Source organism: Meriones unguiculatus, chromosome 12 (genome assembly GCF_030254825.1).
Source record: "Meriones unguiculatus strain TT.TT164.6M chromosome 12, Bangor_MerUng_6.1, whole genome shotgun sequence".
Classification (NCBI taxonomy): domain Eukaryota; kingdom Metazoa; phylum Chordata; class Mammalia; order Rodentia; family Muridae; genus Meriones; species Meriones unguiculatus.
Genome location: NC_083360.1, coordinates 12,156,830 through 12,181,933, shown reverse-complemented (window position 1 = coordinate 12,181,933; position 25,104 = coordinate 12,156,830). Strand labels below are relative to the sequence as shown.

General features: G+C 46.9%; 2 long non-coding RNA genes across 2 annotated transcripts; one reads left to right on the top strand and one right to left on the bottom strand.

Annotated features, from left to right (window-relative positions):
- Positions 1 to 1,824: 1,824 nt before the first annotated feature.
- LOC132646719 (uncharacterized) lies at positions 1,825 to 5,863 on the bottom strand. Its single transcript, XR_009584969.1, has 3 exons — positions 5,751 to 5,863; positions 2,524 to 2,674; positions 1,825 to 1,949 (listed from the first exon to the last, which is right to left on the bottom strand). It is a non-coding gene; the product is annotated as an uncharacterized LOC132646719 (long non-coding RNA).
- Positions 5,864 to 6,164: 301 nt separating this feature from the next.
- Positions 6,165 to 23,659, top strand: LOC132646718 (uncharacterized). Its single transcript, XR_009584968.1, has 3 exons — positions 6,165 to 6,300; positions 21,939 to 21,972; positions 23,409 to 23,659. It is a non-coding gene; the product is annotated as an uncharacterized LOC132646718 (long non-coding RNA).
- The last annotated feature ends 1,445 nt before the right edge of the window (positions 23,660 to 25,104 follow it).

Here is a 25,104-nt window from a genome sequence, read left to right as displayed (position 1 = left end):
GAAACTTTTCATGGCATCAGAGGTGCCATGGGGTCCAGAGAGTCCATCCAGCTCCAGGCTTAGAGCACGGGGCCAGTAAGCCCAGAAGGGTGAACCTTAGTTCTGATGAGGGAAGAGAATGCAGGACAAGGGACTGGGCTTGGACCTCACAACTCGGTTTTCTGCTGTGTGGCCTGGGGCAGAACAGCCAATGAACTACCTAGCCTTTATTTGCCTCAGAACTTTTTATTTTATTTTTTTAGGGGGAGGGGGTTTGAGACAAGGTTTCTCTGTGTATCCTTAGCTGTTTTGGAACTCACTCTGCAGACCAGGGAGGCCTGAAACTCACAGAGATCCACCTGTCTCTGACTCCCCAGTGTTGGGATTAAAGGTGTGCTGTCACTATAGCTTGGCCTGAAAAAATTCTTAAAGAGACAGTAAAAGCTAGGGTGTGGTGGCTCACAACCATAATCCATGTCTTCAGGAAGCTTGAGGCAAGAGGCCAGCATGGCTACAAGCACCTCATTTGGGTATCTCTGCTTTCCCTTCCTTCCTTCCTTCCTTCCTTCCTTCCTTCCTTCCTTCCTTCCTTCCTTCCTTCCTTTCTTTCTTTCTTTCTTTCTTTCTTTCTCTGTCTCTCTCTTTCTCTCTGCTTCTTTCTTTGTTTTTTGCTTTCTTTTCTTTTTTTTGATTTTTTTTTCAAGACAAGCTTTCTGTGTAGCCTTGGCTTTCCTGGCTTTGTAGACAAGGTTGACCTCGAACTCACAAAGATTCACCTGCCTCTGCCTCTGAGTGCTAGGATTAAAGGCATGTGTCACCACGCCAAGCCTCTGTTTTTCTTAAGGAGTATTTCCCTTGCTTTGGTTTTGGATTTAGTTGTTTGGAGATAGGCTCTTACTATTTAGTTCGAGCTGGTCTGGAATGTAGGGTCCCCCTGGCTTCACTTCAAGAGTGCAAGGACTATTGTGTACCCCAGCACGGTTTGACAGGCTTGGCACACACATGTCTGATTTCTGAAGGTCCACTAACATTCCAGTTAATCACCAACATAGGAGGCACTTTCCTTCTCCGCTGGACTAGCACCGTTACCAGTCGGTGTAGCATCTGCTAATTCACTGCTGTGGGTGCGAGGAGAGCCACAGCAGCGGGGGCTGAGAGAAGCTAAAATAACTCTGTTTGGTGGAGCACAGCAAGAGTCGAGACAGGGTCTCATCCTGTGGTGCAGGTGGGTCTATAAGTTACTACATTCCCCTGGTTTGGCCTTGGACTCATGCCAATCCTCTTGCCTCAGCTTTCCAGGTGCTGGGACTGCAGGTGTGAGCCGACATGCCTGGCTGTAAAGTGACTCCTCGCCATCAAGAAAGGAAGGATGGCAGTTTGGTGGCTAACTGGGCAGGAGTACGGAAGACTGGGTGCACTCTGGCTGCTGTTGACTAGCTGTAAGAAAGGTCACTCGAATCCCTATACATCCAGAACACAGGGTTAAATAAGGACAGGCCCAGCTTCCTGTTTTACTTTGAGTTTATCTCGAGAAGAACTTGAGATGGCTCCTAGGTGAAGAGCACTTGCTTTTCTTGCAGACCACTTGACTTTGGCTCCCAGGTGGCCTGCAACTATACGTAACCCCAGTTCCAATTTTCAGCACCCTCTTCTCACCCTTACAGTCACCTGCACACATGTAGCACACATACTCTCTCTCTCTATTTCTCTCTCTCTCTCACACACACACACACTCACACACACATAAATAAAAATGAAAACAACAACAAAACCTGGGAAAGACTATTTCTTCTGCACTCAGCATTCCTTAGTTGCCTATAGTTCTTCGTCTAGGATTGAGTCCTCCTCCGCTCATCATGGACCATCCACGTTATCATGTCTAATGAAGTTGTCCTTTCGTGTTCAGCTCATGTTTAGACAGTCATGTTGGTAAGATTTTATGGGTGTAGCTTCTGACATTCCTTGGTTTTCTGGGGAAGAACATACCAGTTGATTATCTTATACCAAACGGTCAACTCTGAAAACATACATCCAGATAACAATATGTAGACTGAGTACTTATGTATTTAGGAATATATGCAAATACATGAATAAATATGTATGTAATAACAGTTAGTAAAAACAGAGATTGTGAATTTGAATGAAATCAAGAAGAGGTACATAGGAAGGTTTGGAGAGAGGATAGGAAGAGGAAATGATTTTATATTATAATCTCAAAAAGTAAAAGAAATAAAAAATGAGACAGAAACTACTCATGCCAGTCACATGAGCTCAGTTGTTAGTATTGTATTGTGTCACAAGAAGTGGTGACACAGTCAACGGTGGTTCACATTTGTAATCTCAGCACTGGGGAAACTGAGGCAGGAGGTTTGCCTCAAGTGGCAGGCCAATTAGGTCTATAATAAGGCCCTATGGTAGGAAGGAAAGAAGAGACACGTGGAGAAGCTGGAAATGCTAACTCAGTTGACAGAGTGCTTGCCTAGAAGACACGGAACACGGGTTTGAGTCCTTGCGCAGCACATTAGAAGGCATTGTGGAGTTCACCTGCAGTCCCAGCATTTGAAGGGTGCTTGAAGAACAGACTTGAGTTAGAGGGGCTTTTGCAGAACACACAAGTGAGCTTTGGTCTTCCAACAGGTTCAGCAAGTTCAAGGTAATCCTTGGCTATATAGCAAGTCTGAGGCCACGTGAGTCCCTGTCAAAAGAAGAATGAGGTGTGTGTGGGTGTGTAAGCTACGCAGAGCACATGAGAAGCGCAAAGTACGCCTGTCATAAAGGGGAAAAAACCCTGTGTTTCCAGACCAGGCTAGAAGAACGTTATCTTCCAGGCTCTGAGACTCCAAGCAGTCACCAGATCCCTTTGAATCCCTCTCCTCATTTGCATACCTTAGGCTTATCAGAAAATTCCAAAAGATTTGCCCCGACACAGAGCCCTTCCTTATCTTGGTCTACGGCTGTTCAAAATCCCTGATGGGAAGGCAAAGACTTCCATGGCGTTGGGAAATGGGTAAGAGGTCAGCACCTCCCTTGGCTAATCAGAAAGCCTCCTGGCAGTGAGAGAGGTCGACTTTTGAGCTTAAAAAGACACGAAGAAATCTCACTTGAAATCAGGAAAAAGCTGAGAATAATGTTCTCGTCAAAAATGTGCAGACCTTTGGGTTGGTGAGATGGCTTAGTAGGTCAAAGGGCTGCACAAGCCTGATGACCTCAGCTTCATCCCAGAAGCCTACAGTGCAGGGAGAGAGCCAAACTTCAGAAAGTTGTCCTCTAACCTACACACACACACACACACACACACACACACACACACACACACACAGGCATATACACATAGGCACATGGCACACAAATAAATAAGACTGGTAATATTTCTCAGTGGCAAAGGTGCTTGCCATCAAACCTTAGTTTTATCCCAAGAACCCAAATGGTAGACTTGACACCCAAAAGTTACCTGTGACCTACAGACATGCACAGTGGTATGTCGATGCCCTTCTCCCCAATATACAAAAATTAAATTTACAATATACAATATTTAAAATGTTAAAAATAAGCTAGAAAAAAGCACACATGTGGCCTTTGGTACTGTGAAGTTCCTCCTCTTCTAATCAATGTCAGAGAAGCCCGAGACACCCCACCTCGGGCCCTCCCCCGCAAGCATCAGGGGGACAGGAGCACACTGCTTTTTCCTGCGAAAGTCCTTCTATGTAGCTCATTTTGTAGAAGGTCCTTCTGACTCTTCCAAGGGAAGCGACTTTGCTTTTGATCATTTAGCTCCTTCTAGCGTCCACTCCCGACTCTTCCCGCACCTCCTTTCCCAGCCTCTTCTCTAACTTGGCCAGGCCTGAGTTTTAATGATTATTCATAGAGCAGGACGCCCTAATAGCAGGTCCAGTTTCAGGCAAATCAATGCTAGTACCGGTTTAAGTTTAAAGATAAACGAAGCATTTAGCGAAATGCCTGTGTGAGCATAGCATTTATCACTTCATGACAGCCTGCTGTGTGAAACAGTGGAGCCCATGGTGATGCTGCTAATGACAGCAATGACGGTACATTTCTCACTTTTAGTTAGAAGGCATCTCTTGAGAGCCAAGTAGATTGTCTCATGCCTGTAAACTATGTGCTCCTAGATTAAGGCAGGAGGATTGCCATGAGTTCAAGGCCAGTCTGAGCTGGCCATAAGAAGTAGCCATATATGTGATCTAGCCTATGGTTGGACATGGGAAGTACAGACAGAACTGTCCAGCTATCCTGGAGTACACTGCACAGCGGTAGAAATGAGAGACGGTGTCTTTACAAAGCAGAGAAGGCATTAACAACTCTTGAAGTTTGTCCTCTGACCTCATAGTATACATTAGCAGTTGTGTATGTCCCCACACTGATATAATAATAATAATAATAATAATAATAATAATAATAATAAATCTCTTAGTGAATAAACAGTGGAGGCTGTTCGTAGCAGATTCCTCAGAGATGAAACATTCCATCCTGTGAAGAAGCTTCTTAAGCCTTAGGGAATTATAAAGGAGTCTTCTAGAGACTCAGGAATTAAAGCCAAGAGGTGGTAGTGCATGCCTTTAATCCTGCCGCTTGGGAGACAGAGACAGGTGGATCTCTGATTTGAGGCTAGCATGGTCTACAGAGCAAGTTCCAGGACAGCCAGGGCTACACAGAGAAATCCTGTCTCAAAACCAAAACCAAACCTAAGACAAACAAACAGATTCAGGAACTAAACAACTCAGAAGTCTCAGGAAGTCCCTGCCATTTACCAGATTCGAAAGGCCCCTCCTTCCTTCCTGTTACATTAGTAAGGACTGCTAAGAAAAGAAGACTCCCTGACCTGTTAACCTGATGAGCTGTCTGCAAGTCGTGGAGAAAGCTCTAGGTTTCCAGCTTTTGTGCTGGGGTGGACTTTTAGGAATGCAGCTGTATTTGTGCTATGCATGTCACACATACTCCTGTAAGGAAACCAATCAATTCAATAGTTTCACAAGTTGTATTTTGGTGGTATTGTTACTTTGATCTGTCATCAGTTCCTTATCTGGGATAAGTAGATATTTCTTCAATGTCTCTCCAGAAACAGTGTCACACAACAGTGGAAGGCCTCACTTGGAAGGCTAAGGCAGAGGATCATTAGTTGGAGGCCAGCCTATCCCAAAAGAAATCAGAAAATGTTTTTAGTGTCAGATCTTGAATCCAGTTCATTTTGTCAGCATTGTTGAGTCTGCTGGCTTTGTACCAGGGATGGGAATTATGGAAACCCTTTACAACTCACAATACATCTCTGAAGCTGGCTACTCCAAGCCTATACCCAACCCTCTAGGAGAGTGGAAATGTCCCAGTTTACACTCACCATCTTGACTTCCAAGTTGAACTTTATATTATTGAGTTACAGTAAACAGAAGCCACTTAATCCATCAGTGGCTCCTGTTCTTAAGGATGAGCCACCTGGAGAGCTTATGTGAGAACAATATTACAAAGAGATCTTATTTGCTTCCCGAACTGAAGAGCTGACCTTGTAAGAAGTCAAACAAACCATGACCCGTAAATCCTTGCTCAACTTCCCAACATTTCTTTTTTCTCCTCAGGCTCAAATCAAATAGTTACTCTTGGGGAATGAGAAGTGAAGCATCCTCTCTGGGGTATTGACTTAACGTAAGCAGTGGTAGAGGTACCCTGAAGGACCTAGAACCAACATGGGAGAGGGCCCTTCTGATATTGCTGCTGCTGACATGAAATGCTATACTGAGCAGAGAGATGAAGCAAGAACTTACAGCCTGGCTGTTCAGCTGGTAAACCCCCAAAGCTGGTTCCAAGAATGCAGAAGGGTTGGCTTCTCTATTGCCACGGACCTTGGCTGGAGATCTTCACAGCTCCCTGGTCTCCTAGCTTTAAACATTTTTATCTACCCAATTGGTATTCCTCTCTCCTCTAACTTCCCAGAAAGTGTTTGGCCCTGGTGAGAACTGGGCAGCCACAGTGTCCGTTAAGGAGACTGGATCTCAGCCCCTTTGAGGCCACTCCTGATGTCCTTTCGGAAAACCATGTCGTAAGAGCTTTCAGGAACTGCAGGATCTGGAGCCTTCTTGATATGTAAACTGGGGGTTTGGGCAAATTTCTGCACTCCCTTACAATCACTGTCAGGTAGTAGATTTTGCTGATTGTTTTATGGTTTTGTGACTGTGTGTGGCGGCTTAGTATCTGTTCCGGTCTGAGATCAAAGAGTGGATGGCCTTCAGGATTTTCAGACAAGGAATTATTCCTGAAGTAGGCAGTGCATGGAGAGCCAAGGGCTTATGCTTGAAAGGGGTTCTTACCTTCTAGGTAAGTCCTTCTGTGAAACCTGTGTCTCAGCACATGGAAATGAGGGTTGGAGATCCCTGTGTGTGAAATAGCTCCAGATTCTACTTTGGCTTTATATTATGTAGGTGGGGAAAAAAAATACCCAAGAGTCTTTGTTAGGGACGCCCTCTAACTCTGGTCCCCAACCATTGCCATTTTTTTAATGTTTTGTTTTTGTTGTTGTTTTTGAGGCCGGGTTTCTCTGTGTAGTCCTGGATGTCACTTTGTAGACTGGGCTGGCCTTGAACTCACAAAGATGCACCTGCCTCTGCCTGCCTGAATGCTGGGATTACGGGAGTGCACCATTGTGCCCAGCTGCAGTCGTTTTGTACTGCAGAGTGGAGTTATGGTCCTGGATGTCTCAGAGCTCACTATGTAGACCAGGCTGGCCCCTGCCCCCCATGTGCTGGAATTCAGGTCATGCCCCACCACACCTCGCCCTCCCAGTGTTTTTAGCAGAGCCGCATGGGCAGTGTACACACGGTGCTGTCCTTTGCTCCTTTCGGGCTCCCGACCCTGGCTAAGTGAGTTGAACGTGCTGGGCCACAGGGAACTTCCATTCCCTCTCTGCAAAGAAAGAGGCTGTCTGAGAGTTCTGCCGCAGTGATGGGGAAGAACCTCCTTATGAGGCTGGTTTAGTAGCCTGCGCATGTGCTCCCATCACCAGGAGGCTAAAATAGGAAGCTCGCGTGTTCGAGGCCAGCCTGGGACACATGGAGAAACTCTATTTTGAATACATGAAAGATCAATATCAAGACAGCACGGGAGCCTCTTTTTCGTTTGTAGACATTCCTGGATCTTCAGGGCTGCACACTCCACCCAGGCCATCAACCGTGCTGCGCCAGATAGGGACACTTTGCCAAGACAGATTTGCGGTGGAGCCGAGGATGTGGATCAGTGGTAGAATCCTGCCTCAGTGGTAGATTACTATATTCCAGGCCCGGGGTTTAGCCAGGCGTGGTGGCAAATGCCTTCAATCCTAGCACTTGAGGAGGCAGAGGCAGGCAGACTTCTGTGAGCTCCAGGCCAGCCTGGTCTACAAAGAGGACAGCCAGGGCTACACAGAGAAACCCTGTCTTGGGGAAAAAAAATCACAACAACAAAAAAACGGGCCCTGGGTTTGACCCTCAGAACCACACAAAAATTGTGTGTGTGTGTGTGTTATGTGTGTGTGGGGTGAACATGGGGGAAGGACCCAGCTCTTTTGGCATCAGGGTCTGACAGAGGAAGGGGCATAGGAGGTCTGGGCAGATGCCTGACAGGGAGCTGTGAGGGCGAGATCCTTCCCAGTCTAGTCACTTGGCATCAGTCAGGGGCACGCAGAGGGACCACTCTGTTAGCCCAAACCTCTCCATCTCCTTGTTTCCCTCTAGAGTTCCTCTCAGGGCCAAAAGCCACCAACCAAATGGTCCTGAGTCCCGTATCATAAACCTTGGGATATAATATTTATCGCCCTTCTGCAGGCGGGCTGTTGAAATGAAAGAGAAATAATAATTCTAAATCTCACATGAGGCTTGGGAGATCGATGAGGTAATTGATATGAAATAGTTTGGACTCCCTGGGAAGAAAAGTATGACATAAATTTAGGCCCGTCACTGGATGGACCCCCATGTTAATAACTCAGGGCAGTTAATGAGAAATTCACTTGGCTTGGTGGATGGAGGGTGTGCATTGGGCTTCTGTTGCAGCTCAGGGTAGACTAATTCTGATCAGCATTTCTGTGAACTTGGTGTAACCATGATGCACCTGTCTCAAGTCATTTCCTCCCTCCCTCCGTCTTCCCTTGCACCTACTTCTTTCCTTCTTTTACATATTTTTTTTTCTCTCTGTGACAAAATCTCTTAATGTAGTCCTGGGTGGCCTGGAAATTAATAGTTTATACCACTTTGTAATCCTCCTGTCTCTGCCTTCTAGGTGCTGGGAATACAGGCAGACATGAACCTCTATGCCTGGCTTCTTTTTTTTTTTTTTTTTTTGGCCCCTTTGAAGCAGGGTTTCACATGGTCTAGGCTGGCCCCAAACTAAGCAGCTGCTGAGACTGGCATCCTTCTGTCTCATTCTCCTGAGTGTTGAGATTACAGGCATGTACCACACTCAGCTTCGTGCCATTGAATGAAGCCTGAGGACAGTACCATCCTACTGAACCCATCTCTCAGTGGCTTCTAATTCAACACCGGAGCCCAAGTTTCTGTTCTTGTGAATGTAAATACTGTGGGCTCTTTGAAACAACATGGCAATGCTTGGCTGCCTAAAAGAACCCCAGCCACTCCCCTGTTTCGATAGCAGTCGGATTCTGGGTGAAAAACAATCGTGTCCCTGGTTCATTGGCCAAAAAGAATAGCTGTTCTCTGAACTCCTTCCCCTGTTCCACCCACCTCCTCCCCTCACAGGAACCAGAATTCTTCAAAAGAATTCCCACTTTTTGGCACTCATCTTGATCAGCCTGCCTGCTCATTTCAGCAAGATGCACTAGTGGAGGCCGCCAGTGTCCTCTGTGTTCCCATTGTCACTGGCTGGTTCTTTCATCCACTCTATCTGTCAGCAGTACTTGATTCCACTTATCACTTTTCCTTGCAACACTCTGCCAACTTGGCTTCCAGAACATCAGTGCCCCCACCCCCCACCTGTCTCTGTTGGCATTGCACAAGTGCTGGGGCCACACTTGTTTCTACCAGGGTTTGTCGTAGTTCAGCGGCAGGCCAATCAGCCTGCTCAGGTTCTTGTGGACTTTTTGGACCACAGCTGCATCTGTGTGCTTCCACGTGTCTGTAGCTGCTTTGTGCTGTAATGGCTGGCAACAAGGGCCCATGAAGGTGAAAACATTTACTATGTGGTCCTTGATGAAAACGTGCAGAAGAATGGCATGGACCGTCTGGGGATGGCTTTACCTCCTGCCACACTGGCCACTCCTAGTCTCTCTTGATTGTCCTCATTTTCCTGATTGCTAATCTTCTGCCCTTGAACTTCTTTTGTACCTAATCTTTGGCTAAGTGCAACCCAGACTGCCTCTCCAATTTATCTCTCTTTCAGAAAGGATCTCACATAGCTAAGGATGGCCTTGAGCTTCTGCTTCCCTATCCCAGACACTGGGGTTATATTCAGGCACAACCAAACCTTGCTTACATACACTTTCGTATCTACGGGTTCAGGTTCAAAGCTTCTGGCTAAAAAGCAAGGTCTGCACTCTTCGCTTCCAATGGGCTTGAACTCCAATGGGCTTGGTCTGCAGACAGGCTCTCTCAGCAGCTCTCCTCCTGCCACTTAGTGGCAGCTTCCTTCTACTTGCTCAAACCAAATGCATATGAGGCCTGGATTAGAAAGTAGATTATACCTGGCGGTGTAAACCACCTTTAATCCCAGCACCTGGGCAGCAGAGGCAGGTGGATATCTGTGAGTTCGAAGCCAGTCTGTTCTGCAGAGTGAGTTCCAGGACAGCCACAGTTACACAGATAAACCCTGTCTCAGGAAGAAAAAAAAAAAAAAAAGGATATAATTAGAAAGTATCACAAAGAGGAAATGCACATTGTGTTCTGTGTCCTGAGCATGCTGGCTAGCCTAGCGTGCCTCAAACACTTACCTTTGCCTAAATTTGGGCACAAAGTTATCAAAAATAAAGCCTAGTTTGTGCTATGTGGCATTTGTTTGTTTGTTTGTTTGTTTGTTTGTGAGACAGGGTCTCACCATGTACGCTGGCTGGCTTCAAACTTACAGAAAGCCCCTTGCCTCTACCTTCTCTGTACTGGTTTGTAAGTGTGAGCTACCGTGCCTAGCAAGATATTTAGGAGTTCAAGGCCATCCTTGAACTATGTGAGATCTTCGCAGAAAAATAGAGAAGGTGGGGAGGAAGGGAAAGAAATTCTTATAATTTAGTGTTTATTATAAACAAAGAGATAGGTGCTGGTGGTGCATGCTTTTAATCGCAACACTCAGAAGGCAGAGGCAGGAGGCCAGCCTGGTCTACAGGGCGAGTTTCAGAATGGTTAGGGTGACACAGAGAGACCCTGTCTCTAGAAAACAAATGAGCGAATGAACAATCAAACAAAGGAACAGATTCTTGACTACTGAAAGTTAGGTTTTGTATCATTGTGAATTTAAAAAATAGTCAGTTGTGTTACCAAACTTGGGTCACAGTCTGCATGCCAATAGTAAAAAGCAGGAGGAGAAGGAGAAGACAAAGAAGGAGGAGGAGGAGGAGGAGGAGGAGGAGGAGGAGGAGGAGGAGGAGGAGGAGGAGGAGGAAAAAAAGGAGAAGGAGGAGAAGGAGAAGAAGAAAGAATGTGTTCAGAATGGCCACATGGGAAAGAGGCAGAAAGAGATCTGATGACCACACCACAAGGCCATCCTCAGGGTCCTGAAATGAGATTAAAATTTACACAGAAGGCTATGGATTTGCACACCTAAGAAGTCCCTGCCAAAGATCCGTCCTGCCCCCCACTGACCCAGAATTGAGTTTTAGTCTCATTCTGGAAGGTGGCCTGACAAGTTGGAAGAACTGTGTAAAATTTCTTTTTGGGGGACATGTCCCCTTTTAGCGAGTGCCTTTCCCTTAACCTGGCATGAGGTTCCTGGGAAACTGCTGTTTCTTGGGGTCCTTTGTTTCACTGTCAGATAGACTGAGAGATGTAACTCTCTTTAGAATACCTTGTTGAGTAACTCACACCTTTAATCCAATACTCAGGAGAAGCAGAATCTTCCTGGCTGAGTTCGAAGCCAGTCTGGTGGTACATAGTGACGCTGTCTCATAATGAATGCGTGAATGGAACGGATGAACGAATGTCTTTAGTCCCTGGCAGGCCAGTTATAGCAGGATCATCCTAACAGGGACTATTTATCCTAGCAGATTTGCTCCTCTGCCCACAGGTAATCTCAGAAAGTTTCTTGACACCATCCTCTGATCCCTTCACATCAAAAACATTTCTGCTCCCGACTATCTGAATAAGCATCTCCTGACCTCAAACAAGCATCTCCAGAAAAGCCCTTGCTCCCTCCCCTCTTGCAGTATATAAGACAATCCTTTCATAATATAAATCAACCGTATCTCTTCGTGGCTTTCTCTAGCTCACTCCAGGTAAAGTTTAGATCGTTTGTGCCTCCTACTGCATCACCTCCCTGGTCACTGCCTCCTTCAGCCACCTTCTCATGAGGTTCCAGCTGCCCAGGCCTCCTCGCTCCTTGTGGATAACTCCTAATGGATCTATGCTTTCCTGCTGTAAAAGTTTGGAGGGAAGGAGTGGTGAGATGGTTCAGTGGGTAAGGGAGCTGGCCACGAGAACTAATGGCCAGACCCACGAGGTGGAAGAAGAAAACTGACTCCTGCAGCTTGCCTTCTGACACAACTGCCCACATACCCACACACCCCTGTACTGACCCCAAACCCCAAGCCTAATTTAAAAAAAAGGTAGAGAGGAGCTTGAACCTAGAGTGTTTATATGCTTAGCAAATCCCCCAAGGCTGAACCCCACCTAAAACCCTTCCTGCTCCTGTGCTCCTTCATTCCACCGTGTGGGCTCTGAGGTGTCTGTGGGAATGCGCTATGTTGTCTTCCAGTGGATTCAGTGGGGGAGTCTTTGATGTGTCTCATAACCCAGTCCTCACTTATCTAGGTCAACATTAACCATTCTCTCCCCGGTACCTCGTACCGTCTCTGCGCTGGCTTGAGATTTATAGTCCTTGGTAAACAGGTAGGTGTCTGTGGCCTTTGTTCCCTCTGCAGTATAGGTAAGAGGCTCTGATAAAAGCCATGGAGGTGCCTTTATCAGAGCACTCGCGTATACACACACACACACACACACACACACACACACACACACACACACACACGGGCCAAACTCATGTTAGGGATATATAGCTTAGTTAGTAGGGTACTTGTGCAACATGCACGAAGCCCTGGGTTCAGTTCCCGGCACCACATAAAACAGGCATGGTGGTACACACCTATAATCCCAGAACTCAGGCCTAGGAGGCAGGAGGATCAGCAGTTCAAGGTCATCCTGGGGTACTTACCGAGTTTAAGGACACCCTGGGCTTCAGTAGACCCTATCAGAGAAGGAAGGTAGAAAACTGTAAATTTGGACCATTTCGCTTCAGAGAATACTTTCAAATTGTCTGGTTGTTTCCCATTTTTAGTTTAGTCTTGTTTTGTTTTTGTTTTTGGTGTTTTCAAGACAGGGTTTCTCTGTGTAGCCTTGGCTGTCCTGGACTTTCTTTGTAGACCAGGCTGGCCTCGAACTCACAGAGTTCTGCCTCTGCCTTCCAGAGTTCTGGGATTACAAGGCATGAACACCACTGCCCCTGGCTTCCTTTTTAGTTTTTGAGACAGGGTTTCTGTTTGTAGTCATGGCTGTCCTGGAACTCTATTAAGCAGACTGGCCTCGAACCCAGAGATCTGCCTGCTTCTGCTTCCTGAGTGCTGAGACTAAGGCGTGTGACACCAGACCTGACTTGACCACAGTTCTAAACGGAAGGGCTTACAGTCTTCTTGCCTTCCTTTGGCTTGCAGAATCCGATGCCCCTCTTTCCTTACCAGGGCAGTGGCAGAGGAAGGGACTGCCCTCATTTGGGCCATCGTGACCAGGGGAGTCTACGTTTAGTGCCAGGTCAATCTGGGTTCCTGTGGCCTCTGCAGAAAATCACAGCAAGACTTTCTCCTCTGGATCCTCTGAGTCAGACTTCACATGCCGGTCAGTGCTGATGCCCTTGCTGGCCAGGTGTGTGTCTCCTCTGTTGCGATCAGGAGGCAGCATGATTAGCTCATGACCAGCCCACAGAGGCAGAGGGCCTTCCAGCCCTTTGACTCCAGGCTGCCTGCATGCCAGCCCCGTGCAAACAGGCTATCATAGTCCAACTTTGCTCCAGGAGGCTGAGTTTAATCCTTTGGCTTTAGCAGCACCTCTGTCTCCAGGCGTGGCAGTTTGGTTTAGCTTTTAATCTCCTTGCAGTGTGTTTGACTTCTTTGGAAAGCTACAGAAATCCCAAGTTCATGAAGAAAAGCAGGACACCAGAGAGTTTAATGGGCACCTTGGACCCTGGCTCCAAGCCTGCTTGGCCACGGTCTCTGGTCATTCTAATCCAAGTTGTTCCATTTTTAATTTCTGAGACCAAACTATCATTCCTAAGTAGCTCTATATTGTCTAGCCATAGCCCTCCTGGCTCTCTCTCTTATTCTCTTTCCATGGACACAATGGGCCCTGTCACTGCTATTGCCTGCTGTGTGACTGGGAACTTGGAGACTGGCCCTCCATCACACTTGGGTTTGGGTTCAGACTGTGTTGTGTGCTGGGAAGGGAGCTCTCTGAGCATCAGAGGAGAGGGCAGGGAGTCATGAGGGTCATGAAGATTGAGTGCACCATCAGTCAGTGCACAGCACAGGTCCTGGGTGTCATGGGTATTGCTGAAACTGTCAGGTTGTCTGGGAAATTGGGGACAAAGAAAGATACTTTCCTACAGAGGGATCCCCTGAGGGGGCTGCCTGGGAGGCAGAGGCAGGCAGATCTCTACGAGTGAGTCCAAGCCAGCTAGGTCTACACAGTTAGACCCTGTCTTAAAAAAAAGCAAAAGCAACACCTTGCTGCTTATCGGAAGTATCTAGGGAATGTGTTTTATGTGTCACCAGTATTCATGCTCACATATTTTCTTCACACCTGGGGAACAGACTCCTTGATTGCTGCCCATCCAACCCCTCCCTTTCCCCCTTCTTTTTGTGTTGCTGTCAAACTCTGGACCTTGTATGTCTCAGACAAGCTTTCTAACACTGAACTACACCCCCAGCTTTGAGACGCTCTTTTTGTTAGTTTTAAAGATTAGCTTTATTTTAATCTTGAGAAATTTCTAAGATTAAAATAATAAAATAATAAAAAAATTATTATTTTTATTATGTGTATGTGTGTGTGCGCTCTAGGAGGTCATAGGTTTTACACCTACCTGGATTTATAGGTATCTGTGACCCATCTGACTTGGACTAAATTCAGGTCCCCTGCAAAAGCACTGCAAACTCTTAACTCAGAACCCATCGCTCCAGTCCAGGCCTTTTTTTTTTTTTTTTTTTTGAGACAAATTCTTACTGTATTGCCTTGGCCTTAAGCAATTCTCAGCAATAGTTGGACTCTGGGTGTGTGCTATGGTACCCAGCTTACAATCAACTTTTACAAAAACATCTATTTTGTACATGGGAGGCAGAGGCAGACGGATCTCTGTGAGTTTGGGCCAGCCTGGTCTACAAATAGAGTTCCCGGATAGCCAGGGATGTTACGCAGAGAAACCCTTTTCTGAAAAACACATATTATGGACATTTTGTCTGCACATATGTGTGTACACCCCTTGTATGCCTGGTTCCCGTGGAGTCCAGAGTGGGTATTAGATCCCCTAGAAGAGCAGTCAGTGCTCTTCACTGCGGAGCCAGCTCTCCAGCCCCTACAATCAACTTTTGATGAATGACTACATCTAGAAGTGCTTGCGCTGTCCACCCCTTGTGCTGTCCGTTCTCTGGGGATCAGAAAGATGGGGAATTGCGTATTGTGGGACACTAAACCACGCTAAGCATGCCAACACATCATCCCATGCGATATTTGCCACCAACCTCTGAGGGGACATTACCTGAGCCACAGAGCTTGCATTCCACCTCGTTGTGTCTCCCTGTCCTGTGCTTTGAGGCACTTGATTAGGGTCACCCTTGCATCTTTCCTTTTACTGAAGGTCCCCCCAACAAATTTCTCTCTGGAATACCATTGCATCTAGCTCTTCTGATACCTACAGCCTAGTCTTAGGAACATTTGCCAATTTTGTCTGGAGACTCCTAAGTATGTCTACCTCTCCCCAGTGCCCACTGTGGGTACAGACACAGTTGCTTCATGAACATGGGAGATGAGAGATCAGCCCACCTAAGTAAGGGCCCAGCAGTTACTGGTCACCACCTTCTTTGCTGGTGTCAAGTAGGCAAGTTTCTAGAGAATAGAAGAATCAAGTGAAAGAAAGGAAGGAAGTTTGGAGGGGAGGGACTGGCGAAGGGAGAAGAAAGGCTTGGCCAGGAGAAGACTGGAGGCCAAATCCAAACCCAGGACAGGAAGATGGAACTGATTCATGAGAGCTCCCACACATGCCCAACAGCTGTGGGGGTTGTTACTCTTTGTATGTTAGATAAGTTCTCACTATGTAGTCCAGGCTGGCCTGAGATCAGCTACCTCGATCAGACTGGCTTTGAACACACAGAAATCAGCCTGCCTGTCTTTTAAGGGCTGGCATTAAAAGTATGTGCCATTATATCCAGTGCACCAGACTGTTTCATAAAGTGAGCTGGCCTCATACTCCACTGAGGAGAGGTCCCAATCTTTTGGGCTCTGGAGCCAGCACAGGGGCCTAGCCCTGGGCCTAGGCAAGGCAACACAAGGAGCAAATCATCGGGAACAAGCTCATCCCTTCTCACCCTGTTGCAGGACCTGGGGCTGGGTCTTTGCCCCTGAGTCATCAGTATATCGCATGGGTAGAGTCACACCTCTGGGACCTGGCTCTGGAAATTGGAATGAAATGCTTTGAGGGTCAAGAAATAGGTACTGTGTTGGGAACCCAGAAGAATGAGGAAAATATGGCCTTAGGCTATGGTGGGAGAAACCCAATCTGGAACTTATGGGTTGGTTTAAATAAACTAAGCCAGGACAGGCATGGCGGCACAAGCCTTTAGCCCCCAGCACTCAGGAGGCAGAGCCAAGAGGATGAAATATCAAAACACACTTGGAACTGACCCTGGCTGCCAGGGCCCCGGTCTACCTTGGGCAGTGCCTAGTTCTTCTGTGCTACTGCTGGGCCTCTGGCCTCTCACAGCCTGGGAACAGGTGAGCTCACTCTTCCAGCTGCCCGCTTGTGAGGGTGTACAAAAGATGATGATGAAGGCTAGCTTCAGGGCACGGTCCATGCCTGAAGGTAGCCCATCCTGCCTGGCTTTGGAGGTGAAGATGAGGATCTCTATAGACGTTGGCCACAGCCCTCCTGGGCCTTGGTGTCCTTATCTATACAGTAGGTCAAGATGTTCTTAGTCTAAAGGGTCATTTGGAAGGTTCTGTGGAAGTTGAGCTTGGTGGGGCATGCAGCACTCGGGGAGGGAGGGGAAGGCAGATTTCTGTGGGTCTGAGGCCAGCCTGGTCTAAGAAAGAAAGAAAAAGAAAGAAGGAAAGAGAAAGAAAGAAAGAAAGAAAGAAAGAAAGAAAGAAAGAAAGAAAGAAAGAAAGAAAGAAAGAAAGAAAGAGGGAGGGAGGGAAGAAAGGAAGGAAGGAAGGAAGGAAGGAAGGAAGGAAGGAAGGAAGGAAGGAAGGAAGGAAGGAAGAAAAATCGTTTCTGTGAAGAAGTTGATGTGACAATATATGCCTCTAATCTCAGTATTCAGAAAGTAGAAGCGGGAAGGTTGCTGTAAATTTGAGGCTCGGCTGGTCTATCCTGCATAGCAGGTTGCAAGCCAGCCAGGGATTGCACAGTGAGACCCTGTCTCAAACAAATAAGAACATGAAGAAGGTCCCATGGAGAAACATGTGGAAATACCAGGCCCTGAACCCACCATATTTGTCAGAGGGACATCAACTCTTTATAAGCAGTGTGCCGGGCAGAGCCCCAATCCTGTTCTCACAGGAACTCTGGGATCCCCAGCAGGCAGCTGTTCAAAAAACAGCACAGGGTCGGAAGGAACCCACCAAAGCCTCGAGGCCAATATGTCTTCCTTAAGGTTCATGTTCGGACTATGCTGTGCTTAATTAAGGACAGCTCCCTACCATTCCCCTCCCCCCCAACTCCCTCAAAGTGGTTAGGAAGCATTTGCAAGCCCTGCTTTGCATGATTCCTTCTCTCCAAGTGACAGCTAGTAAGAAAATGTGCCCAAGAGTCCTTCGAGGGCCGGGTGCCATTGCCTGGCCCCTCCCTCCCTTTGCCCTAGTTCTGGCATTTGGAAGCTGGAGGAGTCCTGGCATGGTGTTGGCCAAAGAGTGTATGACTTGAATGACAGCCGATGCCATTTTGGGATTTAGGAGTTTGTGGGATTTAGGAGGGAAGCACATAGTTTCTTCCTGATATCAAGGCTGAGAATTTTGAGTTTATGTTTCTCTTTGGTAACAAGTGTGCTCTTCTCTGTCTCTCTCCTCTCCTGTGCTCCCTTCCCCTCTGGTGTCATTCTGAGGCCATCCCCTTTCTCTCTCCTCCCCACATGGAGCCCACTGCAGTTTTGCCCAGCTCACCCTTCTTTCTCCTCCTCTTTGCTCCTCCAGGCACATGCACACGCCCCTCAGGTCAGCAGCTGGTTAATCTGAGTAGCAGGGTGGAGGCCATTTAGCTGGGCTGCTCCCTAAGGCTCCCCTGGGCCTCAACCACTGCGAGCTTTTCATTTCAGCAGCTCTGTAAACACGGTGCCTCATTACCGTCCACTTTACAGATGGGGTAACCCTAATCACTGTAATGACACCGTGCAGCAAGTGGCCTTTCAGCTGGGCCTCACAAAGGGCTCTTCTTGCACATTAATTAGAAGTTCCAGAGGAAGAATCACCCTGCTCCTGGCCACCAGTGTAGTCCTGGGGGCAGAGCCAAGGTTAGGCTTGTAGGAAGGTGCAGTCCGTGCTGGGTGTGGTGTCAAAGAGCCAGGGCACACCGGAAGCAGAAGCAGAGAGGTTGAGTTTGAAGCCAGCTGGGTTGCATAGCTTGACTCTGTCTCCCAACACAAATGTAAACAAATAAGGAAGGAAAGAGATAGCCAGGCATGAGGCTCCTGTCTGTAATCTCAGCACTGGGGAAGCAGAGCAGTAGAATTACAAGTTTGAGGCTAGCCTGGGTTACATAGTATGTTCCAGGCCAGCCTGGGATACCCAGTAAGACCTTGTCTAAACAAACAAACAAACAAACAAAAATAGGAACTGGGGGAGATAGCTTAGTAGATAAAGTGATAGCTGGAGTTTGGGTCCCCCAAATCAAAGTAAAAGCTAGGTGGGCTTAGTAGCCCATGCTTGGGAGGACTGGGGACCCCTGAACATACTGGCTAGCTAGACCAGCAGGATGAGTGAGCTGATTCAATGACAGACTCCAATTCAAAAAAAATAGTGGCGAGCCATTGAGTAGGACACTTTAGATCAGCCTTTAACCCCCAAATACACTTGCCCTCATGCTTGTGCTTTTGCACACACTTGCACACATATGTCTCCATACATGCACACACAAAACCAAAACAAAATAAGAAATAAATATATTTTATAATAGTAGTGATCATGAGAGCTCCCAGACATACCCCACTTCCCAGATCCTTGGTGAGACTGGGATATTTTTGGCTGTCCTGGAACTCACTCTGTAGATCAGGCTGGGCTCAAACTCAGAGATCTGCGGCTTCTCTGCCTCCATAGCAGTGGAATTAAAGGTAAGGCATACACCACCATTCCTGGCTCATTCTCTCTCTGTCTCTGTCTCTCTCTTTCTCACTGTCTCTCTCTCTCCTTTTTAAAATTTTGATTTGGTTGTGTTTGGTTTTGGTCTTTGGTTTTCGGTTTTTTGAGACAGGATTTCTCTGTGGAGCCTTGGCTGTCCTAGACTCATTTTGTAGGCTAGGCTAGCCTCTGCCTCCCCAACTGCTGGGATCACAGGGGAGCACCGACACAGGCGGATTTCTTTTAAAAATTTTTATGTGTATGGATGTTTTGCTCTTCACCACTGATCCATCCCTCCAGCTGCTGGGACACTCTTTAATTGCTCTTGCCTGGAATTCACTGATTGGATTGGATCGTCCTGGAGTGGGCTTGCACATCCTCTCCTGTCTCTCAATGAGTGATGCAGCTAAGAGTTACTGTTCTGGATTTTTTTATTTTTATTTTATGTGTACAGGTATTTTGCCTGCGTGTATGTCTGCGTGTATCACATATGTGTCTTGCGCCTACAGAGGCCAGAAGAGGGCATGGGATACCCTGGAACTGGACACTTGTGAGCCACCATGTGGGTGCTGAGAATCAAACCCAGGTCCCCTGGGAGAGTAATACATGCTCTTAACAGCAGAGCTATCTCTCTAGGCTCCAGAGAGCATCCTGACCCAAAAGTATTGGTGAAAATGCGGATTCTTGGGTTCTCTTTGGGGCTCATTGAGTCCAAATTTGCATCCTAGCATGGTGTCAGACTGTAATGCATCTACTCGCCACCTAGATCTCTGCCTAAGATTTTGGCTTACCTGAATCTGAGTCTGCCTGTGGGCCTCCAGGCTGTTGATGTCATTTCTATATTGAGCCACACAGAGCTCTCTAGACATTTGAAGTGCTCATATTTATACTTTGCCTTCTAACTTTTAACCTCAATGTGCCTGTGAGGTGGGCTCGCCGGGAGCCTCATTCCAGCCAGAGCAGGTCTGTGTCACAAACTAGAAGCTGAACTGCGCATGGAGACGCACTCCTGTAATCCCAGCACTTAGGGGTGGAAGTGGACTCATCAGACATTCAAGGCCATCCTTGGCTAGTTAATGAGTTTGAGGCTAGCCTCAGCTACATGAGACACTGTCTCAAAAACAAAAGCAGGACTAGTTAGCTCAGCTGGTAGGAGGTGCTGCTTGTGAAATTTACAAGAGAGTTTCAGGACCCAGAAGAACCCACATGGCCTATTTCTCCCTGCTTTGAGAATCAATTTTCCACGAACATGCCTCACGTGAGTGAGCAAACTGGTTTCTCTTCTTCCTTGTGCCAGTGTACACTGATGACGCACACACACCGCAGCTGGAAACTGGGAACCCAGAATTTGAACATGGAAAGGTTTTTGTTTTTTTTAACCTGGAACCAGGAAACGTGAGCCAAACAGTTATATATAAAACCTGGCAGAAATGTCATAGATGGCACATTCTGAGAAAGGTGGAGGGAGATGATTTTGATTTGACACTGAGCCAGTGCCCGTGCTGTAGGCACATAGCTCGTGCGATCTGATAAAAATAGCAATTTGCTGAGAGAAGGCAGGTGATGGCAATCTAAAACACCAGGCTATAAATTAGTGTCAGCTGCCTGTTCATCCATGCATTTGTCACTGAACTGCTTTGGTCCCATCTTCTGCGCCAGACAGTAGATGGGCAAAGGTACCTCCTTGGAATTCAGGTTTCTCCATTCTGTTGGAGACACAGATTGAGGGAAAGGGACTGAAATGCAGAAGAGAGGGGGAGAAGATAAAGGGGGCTTCTGAGGAAGACATAGAGCAAGTGGTATCTAATGGGGAGAAGAAGGTGACAGAGAGAGTGTCACAGCACTTATGAAATCTGAGGAGAGGATGAAAAGATAGCATCCCCTGAGCTGGGTGGTGGCACATCTTTAATCCCAGTACTTGGGAGGCAGAGGCTGGTGGATCTCTGAGTTTGAGAACAGCCTGGTCTACTGTGGGTTCCAGGATAGCGAGGGCTACACAGGAAAACCCTGTCTCAGAACAACAACAAAGACAACAAAGGGCATCCCTGGGAACCTGAAGGTTGCTAGTTAATCTGGAGGGTGTGAAAGCAGGCAGCAGGGCTGGGCCCAACAGGGACTTCATAAGCATGGGCTTGTGAGCAGAAGTCTATGATCCCATCTATCCTGGCTATTGTGTGTGGAAGCCGGGTTAGAAGGCAAAGCTGAGTTATATGCTGGCTCATGCCTGTCATCCCAGCACTGGGAAGGCTAATGCAGGAGGATTGCTGTGAGTTCTAGGCTGACCTAGGCTACATGGTAAATTCCAGCAACAGAGTGAGAGTCATCTCAACTCTTCTCTCCCCGAGATAAAAGAGGCTGGTATCTTGACGAAGCATTATTCAGGCAGGGTCTATGGGGCTTGATAGTACACAGGCTGGCAAGATGGCTCAGTGGGTGAGATGCCCACTGCTAAGCCTGATGACCTTGGTTTGATGGCCAGGAGCCACATAATAGGAGAGAAATGACCCGTACAAGTCATTATCTGACCTCTACATGCCTGTCATGACACAGATGTAACCCCCCCAAGCCATGCAAATCTGGAAATATGATAACAACTATTTATTTATTTATTTATTTATTTGTTTGTTTATTTGCTGGTTTTTCAAGACAGTGTTTCTCTGTGTAGCCTTGTCTATCCTTGATTTGCATTGTAGACCAGGCTGGTCTGGAACTCACAGCAATCTGCCTGTCTTTGCCTCCCTGAGGGCTGGGATTATAAGCATGTGCCACCATGCAATAACAGCTTATTAAAATTAACATTTTAAGTTGTTGAGATGCAGTCTGATATTGCCCAAGTTGGTCTTGAACTCAAGAATTCCTCCTACCTGTAGCTCTCCAAAACCCCGTGTATTTTAACTTTTACATATAAATGGGAATCTCATCGAAAGGGAAACAAATGCCTGCCAGATGTTTAGTCTTGAGACTATAGACCTTTTATCTGGAAATGATAAACGTGTGGAGACATGACAAGATAAATACTGGGGTGTGTGATCCCTTCTAACAGAGGCAGGTTCTGGAAGGGCTAATATATGCAAACCTAAGTGAAGATGAGAGCTTATTGCAGTGAGGTTCATTTGTACAGGCTCAGACCTGTGCAGCTCCTGTGACAATTTGCCTGTTTCCTCTGGGCTTAGAGAAGGTATGGGGCGGACACGGTCACAAAGGAAACTGAACGCTCTGCTCTAATTTTGTTTTGTTCAGTACTGAGACGTGAACCCAGAGGCTTCCATACTAGGTAAGCTTCCACTAACCTATACCCCCGCCTCCCTTTTCTTTAGAGATTTATTTAGTTTTATTTTGTGTGTATGAGTGTTTTCCTTGCATATATGTATATGTACTACATGCGTGCTTGGTGCCCATGGAGGTCACATGCCCTGGAACTAGAGTTACGAATGGTCTTGCTGCAGTGTAGATTCTGAGAACATAGCTCTTCTACAAGAGCCGCTGAGTGCTCTTATCCACTGTGCTGTTGCTCCAGCTCGCCCCTGGGGCTTACTAACTTTCCTAGGATGACCTTGAACTCACCCTGCAGCCAAGGCAGGCCTGGAACTATGAGACTCCTGCCTCAGCCTCCCAAATAGCTACTAGTTCCAGTTTTGTTTTGTTTTTAAGAGTGTCTTGCCATGCAGCCCCAGCTGGCTGAATCTCCTGAGCGCCGGCTTAAGGGCCTTGTGCCACCACACTGGATGAGACTGAGGCTTTGAAGGGGAAGAACAGCGCTTACGGAGCAGAGCACTAAATACAGGCAGCAGTTTTTATCCCCGATTTCCTGACACCAGCTTGTAAATCTTGCTCAACAACACCTCCTTTCCCAATCTCAGTTCCCTGTGACTAAAACAGGCATAATAAGACCCACACTGGCCCAGGGTTTGGAGGAGATAAGCACACTGCCTAGCTCAGGTCGGCCCCGTGCACTGGTGAACACTGGTCTTCGAACATGCTAGCTATAAGAACATAGTAGACAATCATTAATCACAGCCTGCACTGTTGACACGCATGGCCATCGGGAAGTGAGCAACTAGTTAACATCTGTTGGGTGCCTACTGCTTTCTCTTCGTTTACTCTGTTTATACAACTCCCAGAGAAGGGTGCATTACAATTGCTTCCATTGTAGATTGAAGGACTTGAAGCAAGCAAAGTTAACTAAGGTGTTCAGGATTATAGCACTGTGATATGGCACTTGGCTACGGATGCAGCGTGGCTGGGGGAGCACTTGCCTGGCTTTTTACACATTGAGATTATAAGTGCGTGCTACCACACATGGGTAAACTTCTTATTGTTAGGCTCTATTAGTGGCCTCCTTATGCGAGGGGCATGGACAAAATGATATGTGGTACTTTACCGATAAGCGTGACAATACTATAAGCAAAAAGAGCATTCCTTGAAATAGTAACTCCCCGAAAGTGAAAAGACTCAGTTTCCATTTTGAACAAGAAGGTCACTTCAGATGGGAAACCCATCTATCTCACTGATGCAATCCAGAGGCCTGATTTATAGAAAGTTCTTCCTTATGTTGAAGCAAAGTGGGCTAGGAGGTGGATTAAAGGGGTAAAAATGGGAGATGGCTTACATGGGTAAAAGTGATTGTTGCACAAGCTGGATGACCTGAGTTTTGTTTCTGGAAACCACAAAAATCCCAGATCCAAATAACCGGATTCTGTGTCTCTGCAGTCCTACTGTGAGAGATGAGGCAGAGACAGGAGAATCACCAGAAAGTTAGCTGGCCTGGACCGAGCAGCAACAGCAGCAGCAGCAGCAGAAGCAGCAGAAATGTGACCCTGTCTCAACAAGATGAAATAAAAAACTAAGTCTCAAAAGTTGACCTCTGACCTCCACATGTACACCATGGCAAGTCTGTGCCTGCAGTCTCATTTGTGCACACACATAGGAATGAATAAACAAGTAAATGAATAAATAAAACAAAAAACCCCAGTGTGCTCTGCTGACCTATACTTAGCTGTCACATTTTGCTGTCTCAGACTATTACTCTTTTCTTTTCCTTCCTTCCTTTCCTCTTTCCTTCCTTCCTTTCTCTCTCTCTTTCTTTCTTTTGAGACATGGTCTCTATCTCTGTCTCTGTCTCTCTCTCTCTCTCTCTCTGTTTCTATTCCTGCCTCTTCTGGTGTTCAGTATGTAGATGAGGCTGGCTTCAACTCTCAAAGATCCTCCTGCTTCTGCCTTCCAGGCTCTTGGATTAAAGGCAACCATTAAATGATGCCTCGCTTAGGTATCATTCTTTTCACAGGACAACATTTAAATATGTAAAGAAAGTGATTGTATTGCCATGTGATTTTTCTCCTCCCCCCTTTGTTTTTGTTTGTTGGCTTGTTTGCTCATTTTGAGACAGGGTCTCACTATATAGCCCAGGTGTTAGTCACAACCAACACTATATGCTATATGTGCAGAAAACCTAACTCCACGTGTCCTAAGCAAAACAAATAATAACACACACTAATAATGAACCGAAAATCTCAGGAACATATTTCATCCTTTGGTGTCATTTAATCTGGGAGTGCAAAGTCAGCAGGCCTTGGTAGTCATCTGCATTGTCTTTATTCTTGGTTAGAAGTTTGGTTACTCCTGAGAGTTCAAATTCACATCCTCTCAAATTCATGTTCACCAGGAAAGAGCAGCAGAGCTTCCATTGAAATGGAAATCCTCATTAGGGGCGAGCTGATAGCACATGCGTGCATCCTGTATAGCAGCAGGAGGATCAGAAGTTCAAGCTTACCCTCTATGACAGAGCAAGCCTGAGGCCAGGCTGAGCTGACTCCTGACTGCTCCCCCGACATGCAGAGTGTCATTACATCACTGCACTTGAGTCCTTCACACGCCTGCCTTTGAACCTGGTTGGTCCAGGAACACGAGTTGCATAGATGGCCAAGTCAAACTCCCAACTCTGATATCACCTAGGAGAGGTACTACCATCCAAAATTTGAGTGTGAGAGAGGTGTGTCCTAGAAGACCAGAGTGCTGGTGCCCCATGGACTGGCAATGTAGCCTTCCATGTCCTCTTCCTCATCCTCTTCTTCTCATGCCCCTCTTGTTCCTCCTCGTTTTGCGCGCGCGCACCCGTGTGCGTGTGCTTTACTGCAAAGCCACATTCACAGCATCTGGGGGACATTCTGCTAACGGAAATGAACCGTAACAGAGGCATCTCTGCTTGCGGTGATTCAGTAACTTCAAGTGACAGAGTAACCAGTGTTAAGCCTTAGTAGTTGATAAACTTCCTCAGATTGTTTCATGTAAGCTACACGTTTTATCTGGAATTCCTGGCAGAGGTAACAGACCGTTTCCACAAGTGGCCAGGGACCCACCGGGGTCTTCCCGGCACTGGCGCAAGGTGCAGCCGTAACAGGAAACCTGT